Raw genomic sequence first — 16,683 nt, 5'->3', positions numbered from 1 at the left:
AACAACACATTCATAATGGCACCTTTCTGGGATATGAAGTTCCACAAAAAACTTCTATTGCCCACACAAAATAATGCATCATAATTACTGGTGAACATTACAATGTAAATTTGATTGTGTACATGTGTTGACACTTACCAGTTTGCGGTGGAGTAGGGGGTCTGTCTGTGTCCGCAATGTGCGCGCCTGGAAGCACCTCGGTGGTATTATTCTGCGTAACAGCCTCTCATATGCCTTGAATACAACATGCTGCCTAGGTCCGCCTCCCGTGCGACAGGCCTCTTTCTGTTCCAGGGCGAGCTTGGATTTGAGGAGACGCTTAATGTTGTTGTATAGTTTTTTAACGTTCCGCACACTCCTCTTGTGTGCGCTCAATGCATTAACAGAGTTGTTTATGGTCTCCCACATCATCTTCTTGCGTGCAGCCGGTCATAGAGTGGCAACAGAGCACACACCAGGGCCATATTCTCTTCATAGGAGAACCGCACTTTCCTCCCACTGGCAGTACAGGTTGGATCCACCTCCTCCTCATTCTCTGGGTCACCCTCCTCGGTACTTGTGTATTATAGCGGCGCCCCCGATTTCCATCGCGCAATGTTTTAATCGCGTCGCATCGCATGCCATGCACCCGATGGCATGCGATGCGACACGATTTTTGGCCAGTATACGATGAAAGATTGTATAAGCACCCTAAAGGGTGCTTTTAAGCACCGTAATGGGTGCTTACAATGTTAAATGCACCCCCACGCCACCCCCACCCCCCCCCCACTATAAACGTGAACCCGAAGCGTGGCGAGCGCAGCGGTACGCGTCCTCCGACCTTTTCATAGCCCCACTATCCACGTCGGCGTGGAGTTGAGAATAGAAAGTGTGGCGAGCGCAGCGAGGTGAGCGCACACAGATACCTTCACAGATATCGGAGTCCCCTCGCAGGCTTCACAGGTATCCGCATCCGCTCGCCACACTTTCTATTCTCAACTCCACGCCGACGTGGATAGTGGGGGTATGAAAAGGTCGGAGGACGCGTACCGCCGCCCCTCGCGAGCTCGCTGCGCTCGCCACGCTTTGGGTTCACGTTTATAGTGGGGGGGTGGCGTGGGGGTGCATTTAACATTGTAAGCATCCATTGGGGTGCTTATACAATGTTTAATCACATCGCATCGCATTGTATGGCATTGTATGCCATATACAATGTCATACAATTTTAAAATTGTATGGCATTGTACAATATCGTGCGATATCGCGTCGCATCGCATACCATCGTATGCCTTATGGTATGCGATGCGATGGGCGCCGCCAAAATACACAAGTACCCCCTCCTCCTCCTCATCCTCCTCATCCTCCTGGCCTGTGTCTTCCTCTACCTCCTCCTCCTCTGCATCATCTTCCTCATGCTGAGCCAACTCCACCTCAGAATTAACTTCCTCCTGCAGCTCCTCCTCTGTGTGTCTCTGTTCCTCCTGTGAGGACACATAACTTGTTTCTGCATCTTCCTCCTCCATGTCCACCTGCTGCGCTTCCACCATGTGGCCTCTCCCTGCTACAGCTCTTCCTGTCAGCATGCTGCCTCTCCCTCTCTTGGCTCTCACAGCGCTGCCTGTGTGAGATACAGTGCTGCCTCTCACTCCCCTACCTCTCACAGTGGCTGGGCTAATTGCCCCTCTGCTGCCTGTTCCTCTGCCTCCTGTGCTCTGTCTCATGCCTCCTCTCCTCTCCATCACCAACGCCTAACTCCCTTTCAAAGGGTAAAATGGCACCTGTGCCCCTTTATATAGGGGGTGTGATGCGTATTGTAAGGGACTAAGGTGGCCCAATAGGTTAGGAGGCTGTATAGCCAGGTCAGGCGGATTTGTGTAATTCGCATTCCGGTTGGCCACAATATCGCACATGACCTAACCTGGAAATCGCATTTTTATGGCGTTATAATTCGACTCCATTCGCCCCATATCGCCCATTACCTCACTTTTTCAGCGCTAAATCGCTACACATTAAATACACAATTTTGGACTAAAAATGCGAATTAAAAAAAGAGCGATAGATGGCGATTTGCAAACAATTCGCACTTGGGTAAAAAAATCGCCATCCACTAAATCTCGCCCAAAGTTTCACTTTTTAGAATAAATTTGTCCTGTGATCATGTCTAAATTAGGCCCATAGCACTGTGGCACTATTCCCAAATTGTATTGCTTTTCTATTGTTGGTTTTGCTCTGTTAGTATTGGATTTTACATTGATGAATTCACTCACTGAGCTCCTACTCTACCCATACCTTTTTACAAAGTGTCCATGTCCCGCCCGGCAAAGGGTGCAGGTGCAGTTCCCCCTGCTACCTGCTACTCTACTACACAGCAGGGGTTTACTCTTGTCCCTCTCTTCAGTGAATAGACGCTGTACATGCTCACGGCACCTATTCACTGAAGAGAGGGACAGGAGGTATGGTCAGCGCAGGCCTTGCCCCCCACAGCAGCTAAAACAGTGGGGGGCAAACGCAAGCATAGGCCAGGCCCCTGACCAGGAGGCCACACCCCTGATACCTGGCACACATCTTCCTTGTGTGCAGATGCCCCTCCTCCACTGCCACCAATGTTGGGAGGGATGCCCTACCCTCTATCTCCATGGGAATGCCCAGCGTTTGCATGGGAATGCCCAGGAAATACTGGGCGTTCCCATGGGCGTGACTATGCTGTGCCCCTCTGCCCGCAGTCTTGGCTGCATGCGCCGTGGCTGCACGCATGGGGTATATGCACATACGCCCAACATCGGTCCCCGTACGATTGAATCAGAACCCCCAATGTCTAGGTCGAAATCATATGGTTGACATGGTCAAAAGGATGACACAAGCAATAGGCCAGAATGTAATTGTCAACACATGAAAAGGTCAGTATGCATTTTGCCTGAATTTTATAAATAGTTTTTATTGCTTCATACTTTACCACCCATATGGACTCTGCAGCCTGGCGCCGACAGTTGGAGTTTTGAGAACTTTTGCAAGACTGCAACTGAGCCTTTATCAGGCCAAATATTTCTTGTCCAGGAATTTCAAGGAAAATTGGGGTGACCATTGCGTCGTTTGCACATAATGTAATGTGTGTCCAGTAACCAAAGCATAACTAAAATAAATGAACTTACCCTTGGGTTAATGTGCTGTTCTCCTGATGAGGGGCACAATTCTGCTATTCCCCACTCCCTGGGGATGCCTGCGTCTGTGCCATGGATCTGTCTCCATGGCTTGATACATCACCCCCTTTGTCTCTGAAGAGAAGATGCATGTGAGTGCTGAATGATATGCAAGGATCTGTGATTGGCTAGAGGGGAGTGGATATGCTGGTTTATAGTGTGAGCAGCTTACCCTGTGCATCACATCTGAGAGAGAAGCTGCTGAGAGCCAGGAGATTTACACAAACTGTAAGTAACATTCTCTCTCCGCTATCAGCTTTGTCGAGTTTATCCCAAGAAGATAAATAAGTGGATTACTGCACCTCCCTGTTGCTGGAAGGTTTATCATTCAGTTGTAGTGTACGAGGTTACTATTGATACTGTACCTGATGTATTATAGCACAGTCTGAGTTTACAAAGTATTACTAAATGTTTGCCTTTTACAAACTGAAATAAGAAGAGAAATCTTTATAATTCACTATTAATGAAATATGATGGGATTTTGTAAACTGTAATTACAGGTTCTCATTTATTTTCCCTGTTTGACACTATTGCATTGAGTGCATCAGCTGCCTGTTGAATTTGCTAAGATAGTAGTGTCCTTCTAAATGTGACACTGTTCATAAATAAATGACTCATTAACTTCATGATTTTGCAAGTGTGCTGACTTTAGTGATTGCTGCCGTTTGCCGACTTCTTTTTCAACCTTAAACTGAGGCAAATAGATTTTACTGTAGGTGTGATTTTTGTCAATGCTTTAATACACCTTGATATTGTATTGTAAGATCATTGGTAATTCCAGAAGCAGAGTATAACATCACTCTAATAGCAATAATAATAATAATAATAATAATAATAATAGCAACAATCATTTGTTAATTGTTAAATAAGGACAAACAATTAACCATAAAGGTGGGTTTGGAAAAACTGGTCCCTGGCATCTGCTGCTTACCTTCCTCTTCCATAGCTGGGGATCTACAGTATGTGTTATTAATTGTGGCACTGATGGACAGCATCAGCGATGTGACTCCATAGTCTTAAAGTGGTGTACACTGAAGGGACAAACTCTGAAAAGCTTTTCTTCTGTACATAGGGGTCAGATCATAGGCCCCATTGATAATAGTGAGTACTGTGATTTGTTAATTAGCCTTCCACAGGTGATTTCTGTGATATCTCCTGCATTAAGGGGCACACACACGGGGCAATCTGACTAGATCGCGTAGAAATGGAGCACTGATTGCTCTGTGTGTATGCTATGCAGCAATGGCGATGTGCGGTCCCATGTGTCGCTATCTCACACAAGGAAAGACAGGGCTTGCATTCACTTTTCCTAGATCACATGGCCTTGCCTATTAAAAATAGTCAAAGTCTCGCTCAGCACGATCACTTAGCAACCAGCATATTGGGGCACACTGGGCAAACATCTGTAAACCCCTTTAGGCTATTAGTCCGTAGCAACAATTCAGAAAATTACATTGTTTCCCCCAAAACACTGAATGATATCAGTAACCAGATTTATTGGGGGTCCCTATTGCTATATCTAGGTGCATGATGTGGCACCCCAAACCTCAGCATAAGCCGGAAAGCCCAGAGCAGCACACCAGTGAAAAAAAGTAAAGTGTTAATAAGTGTTAATGAGTGTAAGAAGCCAGAGCTATGTACAGAAAGTGATCCAAAAGTGATGAATGGAATTAAAATATTAAATGAATAGTGCTAGTGAGATTATTAGTAAGGGAGAAGTGTACAATAGAATGTAGAAGTGTGCCACCTCAGATCCCCCAGCCACACCATTCCAGGTAAACTGCAACCCACACCCATGTTAACCAACAGTGTGAGTCCTATAATTACCTAGTATAGAGCAACATGATCCTGTCTCTTACATAATATACCTAAACTAAGAGCTGCCTACCTACAGCAACCCCATAATGCTCCGTGTGGCATGTCAGGGCCAGCACCTACTCCTAATGATCGCTCCATTATGCCTTTAACAACAGACATTTAGGGTGACATTCTATGGGATGAGATAAAAGCGAATTTTTTTATCTCGCTCCACATCGCCGCTCTTCGCACTTTCTGAAATCGCATTTTTTAGTAATAAAATGCATATGTAATGGAATGCGCTTTGGAGGCTGAAAAGTGCGATGTAGTGCGATTTGCGGCGAAGTGGTGCGATTTTATGACACATAAAAGTGCAATTTCTTCTGCCGGTCATGTGCGAGTTTTGGACCAACCGGAGTGCGGTTTACAAGACTGTCTCCGCATGACTAAGAACCCCCCAACCTATTGGCCCACCTAGGTCCCCTCCATTATGCATCACACCCCCTATATAAAGGGGCATTGGCACCATTTCACTCTTTGATAGGAAGTAAGGAGCATGGAGAGGAGCAGTGGCAGTGTGAGTACAGGAAGAGGTGTTGGTGGCAGAGGGAGGAGTGGCAGAGGGAGGAGTGGCAGAGGGAGCAGTGGCAGAGGGAGCAGTGGCAGCAGCCAGCCAAGTTGGAGAGGCAGCAGAGGACAGCTGAGATCGTCCTCCATTACAGGGAGTGGCAGCAGTGTGGCAGGCAGCATGGCCACAGCAAGGCCAGCCCCAGACCTGGCCCTGGCGAACCAGCCCCAGCAGGTTGAGGTGGAGGATCTGCTGGCATCCCCATCCTATACCCAGGACCTATTTTATACCCCAGAGCAGCTGCAGGAGATCACACATGTCAGAGGTGGAGGAAGATGGACGTGAGGAGGAGGAGGAAGACACTGGCATGGAGGAGGAGGGGTACATGGCTGGAGTAGAAATTGAGGAGGAGGAGGAGGTTGAAGCTGGCAACACAAAAAGTGGCAGAAATGTGAGATTCTCCTACGAGGAGAATGCTGCGCTTGTCCGTGCTATCATACCTGTGTTTGACCGGTTACTGGGGAAAAGTCACCACAAAACCACTGCATAGCGTAAAAAGGCTATGTGGAAGGACATCACCCAGGCGGTGAACGCTGTAAGTCACCACAAGCGCCTGGTCAGAAACATCAAGAAGAGGTTCAACGACATAAAGAGACACCTCAAAAGTAAAATGGTCATGGAGTTGGAGGAGGCCACCAAGACTGGCGGAGGAAGCCCCACCACTGTCTGCTACACGTCCTATGAGGTCAAGCTAAAAAGAATCATACCCCCTGAGGTCCTGCCACTCCAACTCAGAACGTGGGAATCTGATGCATGTCTGCCACAACTTCTTTAAAGCAAGTACCGCTTGAGTAAAATGCTTAGAGAAAGTGGCTTGTGATACCCCCAAGGACCATGAGGTCACAGACTGAGTGGAGCCTGTGGCCAAATAGTAGAGGGTACACATTAATTTCTGCAGCCCAGACACTGCATAGTTGCCCCCCCACCCCCCCGAAAGGGTCCAAATCATCTCTCACCTGCTCATATAAGTCCAACAGGTTATTGCGGTTCAGCCTAAACATCCCCACAACCTGTTGATCCGAGAGGGAGTCCAGGTACAGCCTAGCACGATACATACGTGTGGTACGCAGTAGTCGGGGGGGTACCTGGATCTAATGCGCAGCTTCCTCCCTCCTGCGCAGCTCCTCCAAATGGGCCCCATCACAAATCAGCAACTCCAAACCACTCTGCAAAATCTCCATGTCTCAAACCCTCACAGGTGTCCTTAATGATGTTGGGGTATATGTAGGGGTGTTTCTGAGTGAAATTGAGGCCACCCGTGTTGAAATTAACCATTTGTGCACTTGACCAAAGTGAGTTCTGGGCCAAATCGCCCAACAGAACCTGGTCTGAAAAAAGTGCGATTATAAGACACCTTAAAAGTGCGATTTCCGAAAACGCATCCCATTAAATAAGTGATTTGTATACTTTTCTGTACGAAAACATCTGGATGCGATAAAAGTGCGATTTTTTTCAACACTTTCAGTACGCATGAGTTATCGCACAGAATATGCGATATCCGGCCCTTAGCGCATCCTATTAAATATGCGATTTCAAGAAAAAATGCGAATCGCCAAAAAACACAAATCTCATCCCATAGAATGTCACCCATACTGTATATACTGGCAGACACTCAATCAGTTCAGTAGTGGTGGTCTCTATTGCTACAGGTATATCTAGGTGTGGGGTCTCTATCTATCCCCTGTGTCACTCTCTACTTCTCTTTTCCCCCATCTCTCTGCCCCTCTCCCCATGTCTCTCTGTATTTTTCTCCCCATGTATCTCTGCCCACACCTCTTTTCCACTCTGCCCTTCTTTGTCTCTCTCCCCATGTCTGTCTGCTCCTCTCTCCGCATGGATCTCTGCCCCTCTCTCCCAATGGATCTCTGCCCACACCTCATTTCCACTATGCCCTTCTCTCCCCATGCCTCTCTGCCCCTCTCTCCCCATGTCTCTAAGCCCCTCTCTCCTAATTGTCTCTGTAACTCACTCCTCATGTCCCTCCCTGCCTCTCTCTCCCCATGTCTCCCTGCCCCTTGCTCCCCATGACTCTATGCTCCTCTCTTTCCATGTTTTTCTGCCCCTGCATATCTCTCCCCATGTCTCCCTGCCTCTCTCTCCCCCAACATGTCTCTCTCTATCTCCCTATGTATCTCTGCCTCTCTCCCCATGTCTCTCTCTCTCTCTCTGTCCATGTCTCTCTCTGCCTCTTTCTCCCCATGTCTCTCTGCCCCTTTTCCCATGTCTCTCTGCACACATCTCCCCATGTCTCTCTGCCCCTCTCTGCCCATGTGTCTCTCTCTCTCCATGTCTTTCTCTCCCCATGTCCCTCTTTCCATTTTTCCCCATGGCTCTCTGTCCCTCTATATCCCCAAGTCTCATTGCCCTTTTCTCCCCATGTCTACCTACTGCTCTTTCCCCATGTCTCTCTGCCTCTCTTTCACCATGTCTCTCTCCGCATCTCTCTTCCCATATCTCTCTACCCCTCTCTCCGCATGTCTCTCTGTATCTCTCTCTCCCACATGTCTTCCTGTCGCTCTTTCTCCCCATGTCTCTCTCTGCATCTCTCTTCCCACGTCTCTCTACCCCTCTCTGCGCATATCTCTCTGTATCTCTCTTTCCCCATGTCTCCCTCCCCATGCCTCTCTCTCCATGAGCCTCTGTCTCCATATGCCTCTCTGCCTCTTTCTCCCTATGTCTCCCTGAATCGCTCTCCCCATATCTCCCTACTTCTCTCTCCTCATATCTCACTACCTCTCTCTCCCCATATCTCTCTGCCCCTCTCTCCACATGTCTCTTTGTCTCTCTCTCTCCATGTCACTCTTTCCCATGTTTAGATGTCTTGCTGCGCATGAGCTGGTATGGGAGGAGGGAACCAACATTTATATTGTTTCAGTGCAACTAGGATGAAGTTACAGTATGCCTCTGGAGCCTTTTAAATGTGGCAAAAGCAAATGCACCACAGATTTTCATTAAAAGTGCACCTCTCCCTCCCATCTTACAGCCGCCCGCCGAATTCGCCTGCACATTCGTAGCCTTGTGTGGGTGGACCAAATCATTCGATGGTCACCAACCATCGAATGACTTGAAGCGTACATGCAAAACTAAGGTACTCTCAGGTGCCTTATCTTTGTATGTAACCTGTACGAGAACAGGGCGGCCAGCTTAAGGGCCCCATACATCAGCAATTAATTGTGACAATTTTCAGATATGGAGATGATTGCCACAATTAATTTTAGATGTGTGGGCTCCCCCTTTTGGCAATCCCAATCAAAATCGCCAATCGATTGCTTAATCAGGTTTTTAAACATGTTTAATAATCTGGTATTATCTGCAGATCTTTTTTATATGCGTGGGCATTCCCAATTCATCTTCTTCATCTATTTACATTATGAACAGCTGAAATGACAATCGATTGATCAATTTCCAGATATGAAGATGCAATCTTTAGATGGAAAAATCTGCCGATCACTGAAATAAATCTGTAATGTGTGGGCAAAGTCAGATTGATTGTAAAATCCATTTATCTGGCCAAAAAATCCCTGTATCTAGAAATCCATAAATTGTGATTGCTGATGTATGGGGCCCGTTACATCAGGTGAAGTCAGCTGCCCACCCCCAGCAGCCACATCACTGTCTCAGTTCCATGAGAACGCCCAGCATTTTCAAGGGAACACCCATGAAACACTGGGCGTTCCCATGGGCGCGCCCCATGACCTCTAACCGCACCCAGCATCTGCACAAGTGCCGAAATGCACATGCGCAGACGCCAAACATCAGTCCCTCGAGCGAACGCGCGGCGGACCGAACGGACCAGAATAAAGTCCTGTGTGTATTGGGTTAGCTCTATGGAAATAGCATTTTGCTAAGATTCTCTAAAATATATTTCCGTCATTCCATGTTTTAATTTTTAGCTTTTCACAATTGTACTGTTTGTACATGTCTATGCTTATTTGCAGCAAGATGATGAATAGGATTTAAATACACAAAGCAAAAATAAACAATTGAGTTACATTAGTATACAGAACATACTGTATTTACTATTCCCATTATTTCCATGGTTACACACTTGCACCAATCTAGACACCACATCAATGTTGGATGAAATAAACACTCAACTTTGTGAAATAATGTGTAGTTTCCTCAGCAATCTTTTTGTTTTGTTGTATTTCTTTATGAGCGCTACAAAGCTATGGCAATTAGGACTATACTACACATACATGCAGCATCTGTGACCATTTTACATGATGAACAGGACCAGACCTGTCTCTATACATTTGCAGCCTGTCCGCTAAATGTCTGACAGCTGTGTGTATGAGAGCTGTAGCACACATATTTTCTGTACACTGCAGCAAATATGGCCACCTACAGATGTAACCATGTTCCTCTATCCTGTTAGCCTGCCATTGTGTCTTCCTTGTCCCACAATGAGAGGTATCCTGTTATAAATTACTAAGGTGTACTATGGCAAAAGCATGTCATTATGGCAATTGCTCCAATAATAAAAACCACAGTACAATGCCGCGGATGGATATGTGAAGCCATTGCTATTTACCAGCCACCCTCCAGTGGCCGGCCCTGATCACAGGACAAATTTGTTCTCAAAATGGCCACAGCTAATAGTTGTTGACCTAATGGCTGTCAACCTACTGACACTGTTTATCTAATACCCGCATACCAATAAAAAAAACTGTAAATTAGTAAATTATTAAACCGTCTATTCTAATCACTTAACAACAATATAATAATAATAATAATACGAATAAAGACAAAGATGATTAAATGTGGCAAAAAAAAAACTTGTTTAAGGGAAAGTATGGAGGGAAAGAAAGGACAGGCAGAATCTGCAAAATGCACAGTGCACAATAATAAAAAAACAACATGCATGGTAAGTGGATACCACCTAACCACCCAACTCTACTACTACTATAACACCACAAAGGGTATCTACTTGACCATCCAACATGACTACCAACCTGTTTGTGTGATGACACTGTCCCCTGTTATGGGGGTAGAGCCAACTACCAATCAACGAAGGGAGTGCACACAAAATAAACGGTGGCACCCACCGGACTGGTTATCTGCCGTGCTTTCACAGATTTAGTAAGTTTTTAAAAGCAGCAATCATTTACACTGCAAAACCAGTTTGATTTCTTACCAAATCTCTCATTTTGTGAATCTCTCATCCTATTAAATCTCCACCACAGGCCCACAGCACAAGCACATAGGCAGGTGTAAGTCAAGTGATCTTCCTATATGCCAGACCTCATCCGCATTTTCATTGCAATCTCTTGGTTTCTCAAGTGTACTAAAAGTACAGCAAGTGTACAGTGTGTAGTTCCTCCAACATACTGTTAGATGTGTTTACTGATTCATTAGGTTCAGAGATTGACATTGTCATCATTTTAAGGAGTTCAAAGTTAAATGTAAAATGGCAATAAGTTATATGGCTGGTTTTGTTAAAGATTTTTGCACAGTCAGTTACAGTATATGGCTGGTTTAAACTCATAACTGATTGCATCTTTATATGTGGTGGATAACTCCCCAAATTCATGCCATTTGGAAAATAAGTAGATAAGGGCTAAATTCTGCAATGATTGGTCCCTGGTATATTCGCTTTGGGGACCGATGTTTTGCCTCTTTGCATGCATATATGATCATATACACATGTGCAGGGCCGCTGTGGCAACGCCTTCGGTGAGTTGCATAGTCGCTGAGATGTTCGCACAAGGGGGGGTGGGATGGCGCACGGGGATGCCTAGCATTTTCTGGGCATTCCCCCAAAAATGGTGGGTACGCCCAGCAAAATGCCCATCCTAATGCAGGCATGTTGAAGCCTGTACGAGGCAGCGAATGACATCACATAAAGTGGAACAATCGCTCTGAAAGTGTCAGGTTTGCAAAACAATCAAGTGAAGGAGCCATTTATTTATGTACAAAATGATAAAATGTTACATTTGGAAGAATAGATCCTACTAAGCTTCTTAGCAGCTAATATACTACATGCTGTCAAAAGACAAATCATCTGTGTTCTGTAATCTTGGAATCTATTACATATCTGTAATAGCCATAATTTTACAGATTATTTTTATTTTAGGACACCCATATAAAATTGTATGCCAACCCCGGCAATGGGGCAGATGTATTATGTCTTAACAAGAGATAAATGCAAGGGTGATAAGGTGAGATAAACGTCCAGCCAATCAGCTCCTTACTGACTTTTTTCAAACACAGCCTGTAACATGGCAGTTAGCAGGTGATTGGCTGGACGTTTATCTCTCCTTATCACCCTTGGATTTATCTCTTGTTAAAGCTTAATACATCTGCCCCATAACTCAAATAGTGCGGTACTGTATGTGGCTAAATCATACTTGCCGCCCGGAACTTGTAATTCTTCAATAGTCCATCGTATCCCTGGAACAGTAGCCAGATCTCCCACATCCCATCCACTTCCTAATACATTTTGCAGGATGAGGAGATAATACAGGGAATTTTGGGTGTGTATGGAGGGAGCTGGGCAAAACAGACACACATTACATGATTTTACTCCCATTTCATCCTTAAAGAGTCAGGCCAGGCTCTAAGCTGTCAGCAACATTGCCTCTCTGGGCTTCTTCAGAGAGATGGTAAATAAAGAATGCAAATAAAGGCTAAATGCATTGCAATATATTGCTACATTATAATAGATCATTACAGGGCATATTGGTTCTGTATATGCAATGTGGAAGACTTCAGATCAGTGGTGGAATTTATCTATGGCTTTAGGCCCAGACCCCCCACCCCCAGCCTGGTAAAATCTGCCACCTTGCTCAGCCTTAGTGAGGCCAGATGCAGTCTGGGAGGTGTTTCTTCCCTCCGGAACATCCAGACTGAGCTGTGATAGGCAGGGAGCTGGCTTCCCGCCTTACCGTGCAGCACTAGCTGGCTCCCATAGGCTGCAGCCCATAAAAGTAGGGGTTATCCAGGCCTGGCGTCTGTCAACTGCATTGTACAGGTGCTGGAACCCAGATCGGAGACAGGGATATGTCGGGGAAGTTCGGTCAGCACGGTTAGTGGCAGGCCTTCTCCTACAGTCAGGAAGAAGCCGCTGCTGCTACAGTTGATGGGAATCAGCATTATGAGACCTCATACATGCTGAAGGGGATCTGGGCAAAATGTAATTTGTCCAGCAGGCAGGTAATTGTGCCATATAGGGAATTATTTAAGTCACTGGTGGAGAATATATTTCTTATTTGAAGAAAAAATTATAATGTTAATGTCAAAGGTAATTACTTTCTATAGTTATTTTGCCATTTAAACATATTGTACCTGTGATGTGGCTGTATGAAGTAAGTGCTCTTTTATATAGTAAGCAGTGGCATATGTACAATATGCGCAGTGCACACGGGCTCCTGAGTCCCAGAGGAGCCCACACCGCACACATTGCACCGATTCTTTAATATTCACCCTACGGAGTCCCACGATGAAGGCAGTAGCACCATTTTTCCAGCATTCGCACATGCGCAGTTGTGTCTGAACGCTTTAGCTCCGGCACTAGGGGGCGCTGCTCTTGTCAGAGAGCAGGGGCCTGGCCGGAGGAGGCTGCACTTGGGCCTCCTCTCTATTAAAGTGCCCCTGATAGTAAGGCTATCTGGTATATTGTAGTTAGTGAACATTATCATCTAGGAAACCAGCAGTCATTGTTGTCCAATAAGGCTGCACATGGTTTTAAACAGACTGCAGAAATTGAGAACTAAATACATATGTAAACCTTAACTTAAATTTTTTGAAGAAACAGTTTTTACAAAAGATGGATAACAGTAATTTCATGTTTATTATTTATTATATTTATTTATTAATGGTAGAATGTAATATATAACAGAATATAATATATAGAATGTAATATATAACAGAAATGTAATAAAATGGCAAAAATGTAACTCTACCACAACAATGCTATAAGGCTTAAACACCGGAGAGCCCCAGGAGGGGGGGGGGGGGGGTGCTCACCACTCGGCCAGCGCACCAATCCGGGGGGGTTGGCCACCGAGCTGATCCGGGGGCCAGGGCTGGAAGGGGTGCGATGCAGGCCGGCGCACTGATCCAGGGGGGGATTCGGATGCTGCGCTGCTCTGGGGGCCGGGGGTTGCAATGTGGCCTGGCGCACTGATCCGGGGCGGGGGAATACGGCTGCCGTGCTGCACCAGGGGGGGGTTGAGTTGCGATACGTCCGGCGCGCTGATCCGGCGGGGGGGGGGGGTAGCGAATAGGGTGCAATGGGGTTGCTGCGGAGCGGGGGGGGGGGTAAAGTAGTGAGCGCCGCTCTCACCTCCATCCGGGGGTCCCTGCTTCCGACTACAGCCCCCAGTGGCCGGCGCCCTAGGCAAATGCCCATCACTGCCTGGGCTTAAATTGTTAGAACATATTTGTGACATGATTAGCGGGTTAAGGAAAACTTTTTTTTTTTTGCTGTTTCTCTACTTACACTTTCTCCTGCAGTCACAAACTGCTATGATTGGAACAGCTGATATTGGGTAATTATCGCAATAAAGGAGTGTGTGCCTTGTCGTAAACTGATTACAATTGATTAGATCATTATCAGTAATGTTGGTAAATATGCCTGGAAGACAGCAGATAAATTATCTAGCCTAATCTGACATTACAATCGCATTTACGCTTACTACTGAAGAGGCATATTTATGTTATAACGCCGAATATCAGTGAGGTTGTGAAGATGTCACTGCAGAATATAGGCAGTAAGGTGATACTCCAAGTACAACAGGTTCTAGTTTGTGCATATAGCCTAGCACCTTACCAGTTCATGGTCCATACAGGTTCATGGTCACTGTAGTATGAGGATACATAGGGTGAGGATGTCGTCGGTCAAAAAAACAACACTATCATCCCGATATGGTGGATCATGACAGGGGCTCTGTGAGTGCCTTAACCTTCTCCCCCTACCCACCCCTAACCCCCCAACAGCCTATCTTTAATCCTTCCCGCTTGTATTTTACCCTAACCTGCATACCCCACCACCTAAACCTACCCCCTGTCCTGCAGCCTAAACCTAACCCATCCTTCTAAGAACCTAACCCCCCTTTCCCCACAGCCTATCCCAAACACCCCCTCTACCTAACACACACCCCGCCTAACTCTAAGTCCCCCCTAATGTGTAAACCTAACGTCCCCTTCCCCGGCCTAACCTAATCCGCTCTGGCATACTTACGCTCGGGATGTTGGCTGTCTGAATTTCGCCATCAGGATGATAATCCATGTTGGAGTTTCAGGATCAGTGTTCAGATGGCAGTAGGGGTTCCAAAAAATGGGCATGTCCTCTGTAAAAGGGAGTGTGGTTTTGCCACAATTGCAATCCACATCCCGTTGTTTCCCACTATGGGGGCATGGCCAGAGCTCTGTGAGCTTACTGCCCATGCCCTTAGCCCCTCTCACTCTCTGGATAGATGGTGTGCACATACGTCAGCCGCCTACCCCAAGCACGCATGCACACGCCTGCATTCTGACAAGCCTGCCCAAAATTGTTATGACACACTCATAAAACACTGGGCGGACCCCATTGACCCCTCCCCTGCCTGCCCATCAGTGAGCGAATGCCCTGGTGAGTGTGAAACTCACCAAAGGTGTTAGCTCTGGGGGCTTGCACATGTGTAAACCCCCACCCTCAGCTGGCATAGTGAATTCGGACCTGAGCGATCAGATCTGAATCGCCCCTTAAGTCACGTGCAATGCTGGTACTTCCAGTGTTGTTGCAGTATATACAGTGAAGGTACTCCCAGTGCCACTGGAGCAGCATGTGTATATTGTTTTCTGTCACCTCCCCGTTCTGTGAGACTGTGGTCATTTTTTATGTGTAAATGTGTAACAACTAGCATACCTCCCAACTGTCCCGATGTCCCGTGGGAGAGTCCCTTTTTTGGGATTGTCCCGTGTCCCACCTGGGACTGGCAGTATCCAAGGTGGGGGGGGGGGCAGCTGGGAGTCCCCCCTGCATCTTGCTGCTCACGGACATTTCTGCAAAGCCATATCCTCTTTTTGCAAGGCCACGCCCCTTCACAGGAGTCCCGTGACTGCGTGCCAAAATATTTAGGCCGACAGTTAAATGTCGACCATTATTGGTCCATAAGTCAAAGGGCTGACACATAGGGCGACATACATTAGGTCAACATATCCCAAAGGTTGACATAAGCAAAATGTCGACATGGATAAAGGTTGACATGAATTTTCCATAGTTTTTTTTTTTCAATTTGACTTGTTCATACCATCTAAGTGGGCATAGATTTAAATTATAATAGTGAGCCGAACGCAGGGAGGTAGCGTGCCAAAAGGATGGGATCTATGTAGATTGATTGATTTATTTATTATTACTAACAGTTTCTTATTATATAGCGCACACATATCCTGCAGAATATAGTTGAACACTTACAACAGTCCCTTCCCCAATGGAGCTTACAATCTATATTCCCTACCACATGTACACGCACACAGACATTCTAGGGTAATTCTTGTTGCACGCCATGCGAATATATGTGTAGGTCTGCAAAGACATCCCAGCAAATATATCCCAAACCATTCATAAGCAGCTCACCATTGAATGATTTACTTCACAGAAAGAGTAGTAGATAAGTGGAATAGCCTACCATCAGAGGTGGTAGCGGCAAATACAGTAGTACAATTTAAACATGCTTGGTATAGGCATATTGATATCCTTACAAAAAAATAAGGATCAAATATGGTTTGAGGTAATATGTTTAAAAAAGGGGCAGACTAGAGGGGCATCGTATGCAATTTGCATGCAAATATGGAACGCGATTTGTATACGATTTGCATACGATTCGATCCGCAATGCGATTTAGCACACCCCCACTATCCACGTCAGCCCGAAGCGTGGCGAGCGGATGTGGTAAGTGTCCTCTCGACCTGTTCATACCCCTACTATCCATGTCATCGCAGAGTTGATTTTATAAAGTGTGGCCAGCGCAGCGAGCCACCGAGCCCCGCAAGGGGACACGGAAAACGAGCCCGAAGTGTGGCGAGGGGACATTCATTACTTGACGTGTATTCATCGGCCCCTCACCACGCTTCGAGCTCGTTTTAACCTGACCCTCG

The 16,683-nt window shown here is 46.3% G+C and overlaps 1 protein-coding gene across 2 annotated transcripts in view; it reads left to right on the top strand.

Moving 5' to 3' along the window:
- The first annotated feature begins 3,298 nt into the window (after positions 1-3,298).
- The window catches only part of DDC (dopa decarboxylase), a 120,592-nt gene continuing 107,207 nt past the window's right edge, over positions 3,299-16,683 (top strand). Inside the window, exon 1 of one of the 2 annotated variants that reach the window (XM_083188202.1) lies at positions 3,299-3,404. The gene's annotated coding sequence lies outside the window, so the exon portion shown is untranslated. The remainder of the gene's footprint in view (positions 3,405-16,683) is intronic. The other variant, XM_083188203.1, reaches the window with a different exon arrangement.

The sequence above is a fragment of the Crinia signifera genome, chromosome 5 (genome assembly GCF_055691185.1).
Source record: "Crinia signifera chromosome 5, ASM5569118v1, whole genome shotgun sequence".
NCBI lineage: Eukaryota > Metazoa > Chordata > Amphibia > Anura > Myobatrachidae > Crinia > Crinia signifera.
Note: the sequence above shows the minus strand (reverse complement) of the source record. Positions and strands in the feature narration are given on the sequence as shown.